We start from the raw sequence: 12,640 nt of genomic DNA on the forward strand, positions 1-12,640 counted from the left end.
AACAATCCCACCATGCATCCCAAATACCCCTGGGCAGCAATAGTACCTCAGCTTCAAAAATTACTTTCTTAGCCTATGAATGTGGTATGAATGGCCAATACTACATATAGTCCTTAGTGTATTTATTTATACACACAAACATATAAAGTTCAGCATATAGACGTGCCTTTATGGGGAGTACAAACAGTTATCACAGCTTTTATTTTTCAGAGATTTACTCAGTTTTATGGGCATTTTGTTGAAGCAAAATGTGGTTCTGAAGTCTGATTCTTGTCTGATGATCTAGGCCGCTCACGTTGGTCCTTGGCCAGCCTTGCCAGCCTTTCTCTGGAAAAGTTTCATCAATCACATTTACAAAGCAAAGCGTCACATCTGTTACCTGCTTCCATTGTTATCAGAGGACAACCTGAGAGAAAAGAAAGCAAACAACCTAGTTTAACTATTGCTATCAGGAAGAGGACTCGCCTGGAGTTGAGCGATGAGAATCTATGCATGCACAGAGGCTGGATCCCTGGGGCATGCTGCTTCTGAGGCATTAAACGTCGACACTTGATGACTAAATGCCCCTCTTCTCATCCGAGAGAAGCCTTTTAAGCTAAATGCCCCTCTTCTCATCCGAGAGAAGCCTTTTAAGTCTCACTTAGAGATCTCAGATCTTCGGGATGGAAACGGGATCCAGGGAGCTGTCCATATTGTCTCAGTTCCCCTGTTGTTTCTGGTAAGCACTGGAAAGCCTGCCTCCTTGTAGTTACTGGAAACATTTGATATTGACTCCAATGTAGATGACTTCAGCTTGTTCAGCTGATTGGCAAAGCTCTGTTCTGTTCCTCGTGTGAGGATCCAGAGGTGCTGTTGGCTGTATTTGTCACAAGACTGTGGGTGCCATGCTGTGTGCTGAAGTCTCTGTGAGCCTTTGCCCAAACCCAATCACCGTCCTACACCTCCATCATTCAGGATGAATTCAAAGGTCTTATTTCCATGTCTGTGTCCTGGGTCCATCTGAATTATTTGAAAACTTGGTTCATTAGGGAAAAAAAGAGGTATAGGTGAGTTTAGCCCAGGTTTATAGACTGTACTTTTTTTTAACAATATGAGTTACAACAGAGCTCCACAAATATATTCAATGAGCTAAAATACACTAATAAGTTTTTATCAATATTCTTTCTGAAAATTAGACATGCTAAGTGTATTTTAAGCTTCTATGAAGCCAGAAAAGTACATTTAATTCTGATTTGGGCATAAATAAAATAGTGAAAATTCAAAGAAATAAACTAGGTCCATCTCTTCTCTAGCATTGTACCTAAGTGTGTGAATGCACTGATGGAGCAGACACCACAATGAAGATAACAACGCCTTTTGTTTCGTCTTCAGTAACCAGCACTGGGCTAACTTGGTTAATGAAAATATGATGCATCAAGTAGCAGATAGTACAGTACAATGAGTAACAGACAGCACAGTGCAGTGAGCAACAGACAGCACAGTTCAGTAAGTAACAGACAGTACAATGCTGTAAGTAGCAGACAGTACAGTACAGTGAGTAACAGACAGTACAAGACTGTAAGCAACAGACAGCACAGTACAGTGAGTAACAGACAATATGGCTCAGTGAGTAACAAACAGTACAGTACAGTTAGCAACAGACAATGTGGTACAATGAATAACAGACAGTACAGTATAGTTCAGTGAGTAACAGGCAGTACAGTAACAGACTGTACAGTACAGTGAGTGAGAGACAGACAGTACAGTGCAGTGAGCAGCAGACAATACAGTGCAGTGAGTAACAGACAATATGGTACAATCAGTAATAGGCAGTATGGTACAGAGAGTAACAGACAGTGCAGTGTAGTGAGTAACAGACAACACAGTACAGTGAGTAATAGGTAGTACAGTCCAGAGAGTAAAAGACAGTAGGGTGCAATGAGTAACAGACAACACAGTGCAGTCTATAGTAAATGATGTTCAAATCTTGACCGCAGAGTTACATACCAGCTGGAGATTAACCTTTCTAACTTAAAGCTTTCTTGTGTTCAGATTGAAGCTGAAATTGGGCAGATTATTTGGCTTTTACAAACTGTAATATTTTTCCATCTGCAAATTGTGAATGATGGTAGTATCTACTACAAAGATTTTGTTTAAAACTAAAATTAATTAATAGTGTAAATATCATAAAATAGTTCCCAAAGGCTGGAGATATATCTCAGTGGCAGAACACTTATTTAACATGCCCACAGTCTAGGGTTTGATCTCTAACACCACAAAAAAATAAATAAATAAAAAAGGGGGCTTAAAGCATTGTAACCAGTAAATAATATGCATTGGCTAACTTCTATTTTTCTGCCACTGGGCCTATTGGTGCACAGCTATAATCCAGCAGAAAAATTGTAGATTCAAAGTCAGCCTGATAACCCTATAGGTGGAACAACAATATGAACTAACCAGTACACCCCCACCCCCCACCGCAGAGCTCATGTCTCTAGCTGCATATGTATCAGAAGATGGCCTATTTGGCCATCAGTGGAAAGAGAGGCCCATTGATCATGCAAACTTTATATGCCTCAGTACAGGGGAATGCCAGGGCTAAGAAGTGGGAGTTGGTGGATGGGGGAGTGGGTGTGGGAGGGTGTGGGGGACTTTTTGGATAGCATTGGAAATGTAAATGAAATAAATTCCTAATAATAAAAAAAAAATAAAAAATAAAACAAACAATGTCAGCCTGATATATACATTTGGGCACTGTCTCCCTCCCTCCACACCCCACCCGTGTGTGTGTGTGTGTGTGTGTGTGTGTGTGTGTGTGTGTGTGTGTAATTAGAAACCTTAAAATGACCAGAAAGAAAGTAGAAAGCCTCTGTTTATTGAGCTCCCTAAACTCAGATGTCAGCAGAAGAAATAGTCTTGGAGATTTTGTTTTACTTAACTGCCTTTTCTTCATTAATGAGTAGTAGGGCAAACACTTAGCAGTGTAACTGCTGTGTAACTGGAAGGAAAGCATTAGTAGCAGTGCCCTAGAAGATGTGGGTCTAAATCCTAGCACTTCAAACTATCTGAAACCGTCTTGTGAGACTGCTGTGAACAGTAAAGAACCTATTTGTAAAGTATGTTGTAGATGGTCTGGCCACGGGGAAATTCACACAGTGTTACTATGAGCAGGACCAGTTCCCTACATAGACACTAACACAGGCCTACAGGGTAAATAACCAGTGTGAGATATGGTCAGTTCATAGGGGAATCCTCAGAGCCCACAGAGAAGCACGGCTTCCCACACGCTACAACAGCTAGATGCTTGTAAACCCAGAATGTCCAAGCAGATATTCCTCTGTCTGAAGGTAAGGGTAAATGTGCCAGTGGGTCACAGACCAGGCTCATCTGAATCACCAGGGAACCTTCTAAAAATACAGATTCCGGAGCCCAGTCAAACCCAGAAAGCTAGCATCTCTGGGGGTGGGGAAAGGAATCTTGTGTTTTTTTTAAAAAACACACACCAGCCTTGGTGATTCCCATGGTAAGTCAGCGAGATGACCTCTCCGTTCCCCTCGAGACTGAAATTCTGTGATTCTAATCGCTCCCTCGATGTGAGTCAGAGCCCAGAATTATCGTGCAACATGAGGTAACTTGTGGTTTCCTGTCTTAAGATTATGGTAGAGGGAGAATCGCATAACCAGCGTTGCCTAAGTTATGAAGATTGGCTGCAACAGAGGAAAGTGAAAAAAAAAAAAAAAAAACAGCCTGTGTAAACCTATAGACTAGTACCCTGACTAATAAAGTAAACCAAGAGAACCTACTCACATCGTAGATGTAGCCTGCGCTGGAAAGGACCCTGGTGAGACAGGGAATGTTCACATAGGGGTGGGATCAGGCCAAGACAGTCACAGAGCCTGTTCATTTTAACTGAACAACCGCAGTGTGGAGTATGAAGAAATACAGAAAAAGAAAAGGCCACCAAGGGGCTAGAGCCATGCCTTATAAAGAATTATGGGCATGATTGCTGCCTGAAACCCATATGGTCAAGAGAATGTTAGAGGTCACAAACTCACCTGATTCAGTCAAAGCAAGAACACCAACGCTCAGTGTGGCTCAGACTGATGCCAGACGGAGGCCCTCTGGACTAGGAGTAGATTTGTGTTGCCAACACTGGGGTTGCCTCCCATGGCTTCCAGGTTCTAGAAAGCACATAAATCCTTAGTGAAGATTTTCTGAGAAGGAATTCAGGACAGCACAATATTAGACACTCCTGGTTGCTATACACAGAGCTAAGTCATGGTAACGGTGAATGCTATCCCTTAGAAAGAACTATATCTATATATAAAATATCTAGATGCATGGAGTCAGCTTTTTGCATTAGGGTTTTATTGATTAGACTGTGAACTGGTTTTGGGAATGAACAGTTACCCTGAGGACTTCATGTTTTGGCAAAACAATTCAACAATCCATGCTTCCTGCTACACATATGACTCTTTTGAAACCCGTATGAATTGCATCATAGCTCGGAAGCAGGGCTATGGGGATAGATCAGGGTTACAGTGTGTGTCTAGCATGAGCAAGAACAAGACTCTGTACTTGATGCCACTGCCACCCAAAATCTACTGAGTCACACAGTCCTAGGCTCTCAGCAACAGTGGAGAGGTTTAGGAGAGACTAAGCCCCCATGTAAGGCTCTCTAGGACCTTGGTTAGAAAAAGCCAAGCAGTTAGTGGACAGAAGCTAGAGTCATGTGTTCTCCGGCCAAGGGCCTCTTGAATCTATAACCATCACCACCTCACCATTATAAACTTGCTAGTCTGCACTGTGGTGACAACCTTAGAGTTGGTAAAGCTAAGACCTGAGATGAATGCCAACGTCATGAGCCGTTCTTAAGGTCTCTATGCCCATCCTGCTTATGACTCTGCAGTGTAAGGCCCTCCTCACCTTTTGAAAATGCCACTCAGAAGGAACTGACTTTGTGACTCATTCTCAGCCTCAGATATCCATGGGTGACCACTACAACCTGACGACTTTCTTTGGTAAAGAATGCCAAGGAAGCCCTTCTGGACTTCAGCCACGTGTGAACGCTCTCCCAATTCCTATTTTGCTATATTTGTTTGATTTCTCTCCAAGACCATAAAGACCAAACAAAGAGGATTTCCTCCCAGATGCTAACCACCACTGAAAAGAGCAACTCACAGCTGCTAACTCTCCCAGATACCATCTAGCTGTAACATGACTAGGGGGGGGCAGTGAGCAGGGCAGGCTAACTCCATTAAGGGTGATTGATATACTTACTAAAGGAGAGGAAGCTCTGGCTTCATGCAGCCCCGTTGTTGGAGTGGTTTCTAAGTCATGCCTGAGTGTTTGAATCAGCAGCGCGGGTACTTGGTTCTCTACAAGGAAATTAAGACAGGTGTCTTCTAGATTTCTCACACTTTCTCTTTCTGGATCTGCACTTGCTACCACTGCATTTCCCATTCTGCTTGGTATCTTCAGATGCTCTCTCCTCACTAGCTTAAGAAGTCAGATGGGGCCTGCCATTCCCCTCTCCCAAGGCCTCCCTCCAACATGGCCCCTTCTGTTTTCCTGGCCACTCTAGGTACTCCAGGTTAAACACACAAATGTAAAAGGCAGACATCATCATTTGTCTTTTTGTTTCACAGTGACATCACAATTGTAATATTTTCCATTCCAGACGTTTTCCTGCCAATTAATTTCATTTTCTTTTGCAGATGAATAAAATCCCTCTGTGTATGTGCACCATGATTTCATTATTGATTTGTCAGTGGGTGTACATCTGGGCTGAGCCGTTTCCTAGCTATGGTGAACAGAATTGGAGTGAACGTGAAGTGTCTCTGTACTAGGATAAAGACTCCTTTGAGAACATGCCCAGGAGTAGCACAGCTAAGTCATAAAGCAGGGTAGACAGCAGAATGCACGTGATAAGAAAGGACGGGAGGGAGAAGTGAGAGTGGGAAGGTTTCAGTGAGGGCTCGATTGAGGGCAGGGGAGATGAGGAGGAAAGGATTAACCAAACTAAGGCTGTATGAAAAAGCAATGCAGAAACCTATGATTTTTTCAATCTAATTGTAAAATATAACTTTTGTGAAAGGAGTTTGAACAGAGGTACTCTGCATGGGTAGATAATGTGACCATGAGAAGCCATCAATTACTTGTTTGTTTGTTTGAAACTTTTAAAATTAAATATAATTACATTATTTCTCCCATCCTTTTTCTTCCAACCTCTCTTTCTCCCATATTTTCCCCTTGTTCCCTCTCAATTCATGGCCTCTTCCTTCCCAATTATTATTGATGTGCACACACACACACACACACGCACACGCACACACACACACACGCATATGTATATAAATACAACCTTATGGATCTATTTAGTGTTGGTTGTATGTATATAACTTCAATGCTGACCACTTGGTATTGGATAACCAGATATGGGGGCTCATCCTTGGGAGGTCTTCTCCCCTTTGCAACAGTCATTGGTTGCCTGTACTTTTCTGTCTAGGGGTAGGGCCCATGAGATTTCTCCTGTCCACATTAGCATGTCTGTTGGTGATGCGATTGTTCAGGTCTTGTGAAGCCGGCCATATTGTTGAGGTATCATAGGTACAGCTTCCCTGTCCTTTCTAGAGACCGCACCTCACAGTAAATTCCCTATTCCTATTGATCTTAAAATCTTTCTGCCCCGTCTTCTGTGACATTCCCTGAGCCTCAGGTGTGGGTTTATGTTGTATATAATTGGAGCTGGGTACCTGGCAATCAGGTGTCCTCTGTATTTTGACAAGTTGTGGCTTTCTGTAATGGTCTCTGCTGCAAAGCGAAGCTTCTTTGGTGATGGTGACAGATACATTTAACTGTGAACATAAGGATGAGTATGTAGAATTATTAGTATAGCAGGGTTTTCTATAGGATTTTCTCTAAGATCCAAGACTTCACTATCTCTGGTTAGTTAGCTAGATTTTTGTTACCAGGCATGACTTCCCTCCTGTTGAGTGGCTTTAAATCCAGTTAGGCAACAGCTGTCTCCCATTGAGATATGAATACCCCTACTACACCTTTGCCATGCCACATCTTGCTGGGCTGGTCATTGGTATTGCTCACAGGCATCACAGTTGGGTGGGCAGGACTTTTGTTTCCTACCCTGTGGTGGAAATTCCCTGTGGGGAATGAGAACGGCCCCTTTAGGCTCATAAGTTTGAATGCTTGGTCCCCAGTTAATGGAACTGTTTGGGAAGGATTAGGAGATACAGCTTTGTTGAAAGGATGTGTCACGGGTGAGGGAGGGGCTGCTTTGAGGTCTCAAAAGCCAATGCCAGGCCCAGTCTCACACTCTCTGCCTGCAACCTATGGATCAAGTGTGAGCTCTCAGCTACTGCTCCAGTGTCACGCCTGCCTGCTGCCACACTACCTATTATGATAGATGGTGGATGTAGTTTTAAAAGCTACCGCCTTTGCCTAGGACTGTGGCTGTGCTACCAGCCCCTCCTGGCTCCCCTTTTGTTCCACCCAGCATAGCTCTGGGAGGGGTCATGATACTAGCCCATCCCAAGACCCTTGAATCTGCAGATAAAAGACACACACACACACACACAGAGCTTTGTTACTTTAACTTGTCCACTAGGCACAATTGCTGGGTGCAGATATCTCCTGCCTAGGAAAAAAAAACGTGCCCTTACCAATTTATTACCTCAGTCTCTCCTCTTGCTCTAAACTTAGTGACTTGTTTCACCTGGCCCCTGCCAAACACCCTTGGCCACCCGCCTGTAGCAGAGGCTGCAGGCCCTAGCTCTCCCCACCCTTCAGGCCTTACATGATTGTTGTCTTCTTCTTCCTCCAAAGCATGGCAGGAAAGTCCCTCTCCTTCCTTGCATCTGCCTTTTCCTCCTGGGACCCAGAAGTCCCACCTGTACCCTCCACCAAGAAATTGCTTAATAACAAATCAAGAACCAAACGGGGAACAGGGTTAGCATCAGAGCCTTCCCTTACAGACAGGCATGTGCCAGCCTCCTGGAAATGTAAACAAGCCCCTAATTAGATGAAGTACTTTGTAAGTTTTCTTGGTTGTGGTGTTTATCCATGGAACAGTACCAAAGCACTCCCGTAATGCTTACATAGCACTATGAAAGGTATTTCTCAAGGAGGAGTCTAGAAGCTATAGATTTTAAACAAAGACCAGCACCAGGTGTGGGATATGGTCCTGTGACTTGTTGGCCAGGAAGATCCCAGAGATCCTGAAGCAATCCAGGTATCTCCATTTCTTGTGGCTTCCCACTAGAGCTACATGGTAAGACTCTGTTGCCTAAGTCAGCACACACTTTGACTATAGGGCAGAGGGAAATCAAGTTAGGACTGAGTTGGAAACTTTCTTCCCTCCCACTGGTCAGCTTCCATAGTGTCAGAGGGTGCAGGGTGGGCTATGTGAGTAGAAAATCATCAATAGCTTTATTTAGCGGGTGTGAGCTATAATACTGACCTATTGTACAAAACATGCCTACTGGAAAAATAGTGGTTTATATGTTCTGAAGAAAACGAACTGCTTTCTGCATGGATTTGGGGCCTGATCCACAGGAGGAAATTTATCCCCCATATTGTAAACCTTGTCAAATGCCCAAGGCTGTGGAGGATGTAAGCCACAGTGAGGAACTGAATCAGCGTGATGTCACGCTGCCTGTACATACTGTGTAGAATACGATGCACACCTTTAGATGACTAGTGGGGTGCTCAGATTTGGTCGGAGAAGCCTCTGCCTTGAGTGAGTTATTGGTAATGCAGGCTCATAACTGGTCCAAGTGCTAAGAAAAAGTGACCACCAAACTCTCAGCTCTAGACAAGATATGTACATCAGTGTGGCCCTATTCCAACCCCTGGCTTAGGGAACATCATGGAAGAAAGAGAGAAAGAATATAGAGCTGCAGGATGACGAAGATGGCTGTGAACATGTGGAACACAACCCTCTGGTGACACAAGCTTTGCTGTTAACTCAGAGCAGCTATGACTATCTGTGTAAGGCGAGACCTGTTCATGGTCCCTTGTAAATAGTCTGGGGTGCTCCTGAGGCTATTGGCAGTTCGTTGTTGTTAGAGAAGGGGGAGCTATTTTTTTCCAATGGAGTGGTAATTTTTTCAGAGATATGTTGCTCAGTTCCTTACTACAGATTGCTTTTAGTCTGGGATCATGTTGAGAAAGGCTCAGTAACAGCCAGCTAGAGGTGCCATTCCCAAGTCAGAGACTTGATCCTGGATTGAAGGTGCTGGGTACAGTGATGTGCACATAAAAACACAGCACTAAAGAAGCTGATCAAGGAAGATTGTAAGTTCAAAGCCACACTGGGCTAAATACTGTGATTCATCATCACACACACACACACACACACACACACACACACACACACACACACAAAATCTTGTTTGTAACAAGCCCCTTTGGTAGTATTGCATGGACTTGTGAAAATCGAGTCTTGAGAAAGATACAGTTGAAAAGGATCCATCACGTCTCCCCAGCTTGCCTGAGATGCCTCTTAGAAAGCGACATGGAATTCTTGGTTTTAGAACAAGAGTCAGAGATCAAGAAACAAACCAGTGTCTTGATGTTTGACTTATTCTCGGACATCTGGTTAACTGACTGGAACCTCAAACCCTGCGATGACACATTGGGATCCTCTCCCGCCAACCTCTGGAGCTGCTTCCTGAAGCCCCCGAAATGCAAGAGAAATTAGGAGAGCAGAGGACAGAATGTTCTGTGATCTGAGCACAGCAGAAAGAAGCAGAAGAGAATGGAGTGACAGACCATAGCTGTCCCTCTGACTCCTCCTACCGGAAAAAGCCTGGGTCAGAGGATCTGTGTTTTAGGTAACATGGCCAAGATGGAGAGTCTCCTCTGTCATAGAGCTCACCAGTGGAGCCTCGGTGACCCGAGAACTCTCACTTTGGGGGAGCCACAGAGAAACACCCTACTAGAGATCTTGGTGTTCCCAAGCCAAAATAAGCCACAGTAACACTCCTACCCATGGACCTCTGGGCTGCAGACACCATAAGAAGGTGTGACAGATCACAGCAGAAATGTGAAGGTCAACTTTGCATAGCTGCTCACGCCTATTGTGAGGAATTATGACCAGGAATTGAAATCCTCTGGAGGTGCACATCTCTTATCCTAGTAGCTAGGGGGCTGAGTCAAAAGACGGCAAGGCCATCCTGGGCTATGTAGCTAAACCCTTTCTCACAAGGGAAAGCAAAAGCAAGGTGATTTGTTTGCCAGCTAGGGGGCGCTATTTTGAGAGGCTGTGGAACCTTCAGGAGGAGCAGCCTCGCTGGTAGGAGTAACTCAGAAGGGGTGGGACCTTGAAGGCTAGATCTCGCCCCTGGTTCCTGCCACCTTCATCTTATGCTCCTGCACCCATGAGCTGAACTGCTCTGCCATCTCTGTGCTGCCATGCCGGATCAAAACCTTCCAAGCTGAGAGATTACTTCCTCCTTGATGCTGACTGTCACGGTGATATACTAATATAGTGATGCAGCACTGTAAGATTCCCAGGACGCCTGATGCCTGTGAAGAAAACCAGAAGTGCCCGTACCCACTGTGTGCCTATGTGTGCCCACTGTGTGCCTATGTGTACCCACTGTGTGCCTATGTGTGGAGGGTGGCAGGGTTTGAGATCCCTCATGATTGCGTGCCCTGGAGGAAGGTTTATTTCTATCGGTAATTTTCTTCCTGGTCTTTTCCTGAGGGTGATTTCCTGAGCTTAAAGTAAGAGTGGACAGAGACCAGTGTAATTATAAGATTATAAACTGTTAAGAGTACTCCGGGAAAACCCACTCTAGCAAAAACTTTTTAAACTGTAAGATACTTCTGTTCCACTATCACCACCCATATAGTTCACATATAAAATATTTGTTTTACTTTCTGGTAAAATTCAAGATGTGATGCTCAAAAGTTTGAAAAAAAACAGAGATCTGGGAGAAGGAAAAATATCACAATCATGCGTTATTTTTGAATGAAGAAATGAAACAAAAGGAGGATGTGACTCCTAAAGTATAGAGATTTTATTATAGGTATGAGGGGGAAAGCAGGCAGGGGCAAGGGTCTGGGCAGAACATGGCAGACTAAAGTGGACCATGAGAGGAGAGGTGGGGAGGGAGAGCAAGAGAGGAGCGGCCGCTGACCAAGAGAGGCAGCCCAGTCAAGAGACCAGCATAGCCCAAATGGCTGAGTTACATAGGGAAGAGCCGCTGGGGAAGGGCTACCTAGCCTGCTCCCTGGGCTGGAGAAGTTTAGGGTAGGGGGTGGATCATGCCAGCCAGGGGGACCCTGTAGTGCTATGAACCGGAAAGTGCTGGGAGAACCTGGTAGCCAATCAGCTTTGATATGTTAATAAGCACCTCAGCCTTTTGTCAGGGTTTGAGACCTAACAATTCTGGACCCAGGGTTTTTTTGCTTGCTTGCTTGCTTGCTTGTTTGTTTGTTTGTTTGTTTGTTTGCTTAGCATAGCCTGTAATTGGAGGGCTAGAGAAATCAAGGTCCAGCGCACTCAGAGACTTCACTGAATTTGTCTCCAAGATCTCTGACATCAGATGTAAGGGTTGAAGCAGGATGGTCCAGGGAGTGGTCTAGCTGTGTCTTCATGGAGGCCTTCCGAGTGGGTAGTACACCACCCAGCAGCTTCAGTTCACGGCTCCATGGAGAAAATGCAACATTTCTGTTCTTCCTTCTGTCAGGAAAATGATTTAATCTAAAGGAAATTCCTCTTCCAGGTAACAATGTAGGTTTTTAAAAAAACATAAATCAAAGTAACTAATTTCTCCTTGTGAGGTTCCAGCGTCAGTGAGTGAGGCTGTGCTGATGATGGAGGAGGGAGATCAGACACCTCACTGAGGAAGTCAGGAGGGGGAGGAAGATGCCCTCTGTGTGCTGGGTGCAGAGAGCTGAGCAGCGTTTTAAACCCTGACCCCAAGCTGACTTCGAAGAACAGATTTTTTTATTTTCAGAGACCCAGAAAAAGCCTAGTACTAACTTAGCTAGGCTTGACAGGTGTGCAAAGCCATCAACGCCCTATTGACAACTCTGTAGGGAAGAGTGTGTTAGCTTCAGGGGAGAACAAGTTTACATTTCACATTCTGGCTTACCAAAATTCCATTTGACTAAAGGACCTGAGACCTGCATGCACTTTAACATTTTTATTTCTTATTCTTTTTTTTAATCTTTTGCGACAGGGTTTCATCTAGTCTAGACTGGTCTGAGACTTGCTATATATCCAGGGTTGATCCTAAACTTCTAATTCTTCTACCTGACCAAGTACTGGAATTAAGATGTACACACCACACACAGCCCAATGGGTACACTCACAGATGAGCGTGTGCTAATCACAAATGGCAGTTTTTCTAGGGCTAGAAGCTGCCAGAACATAAAACAGCTGCAAGTGAGACAATGTGGGAGGTGCTAAAGACTCAAGAAAAGAAGAGCGTTTTGAGAAGATACTGCTGCAGCCAGAATGAGGTTTGCAGAGGTGGCAAGCTTTGTGGAGGCAGGGGTGGGGGGCCTCGAGTCTACAGTCTTGCTGACTGGGAGGAGTCAGAGGAATGAGACCCTGAGAAAAATGCTGGGGGTAGCTTTCCAGAGGGGACTGGAGGGGCCATGCACACTCTGGCCACCAGCTAGGGCTGCA

This window comes from Mus caroli, chromosome 3, assembly GCF_900094665.2.
Source record: "Mus caroli chromosome 3, CAROLI_EIJ_v1.1, whole genome shotgun sequence".
Lineage (NCBI taxonomy): Eukaryota > Metazoa > Chordata > Mammalia > Rodentia > Muridae > Mus > Mus caroli.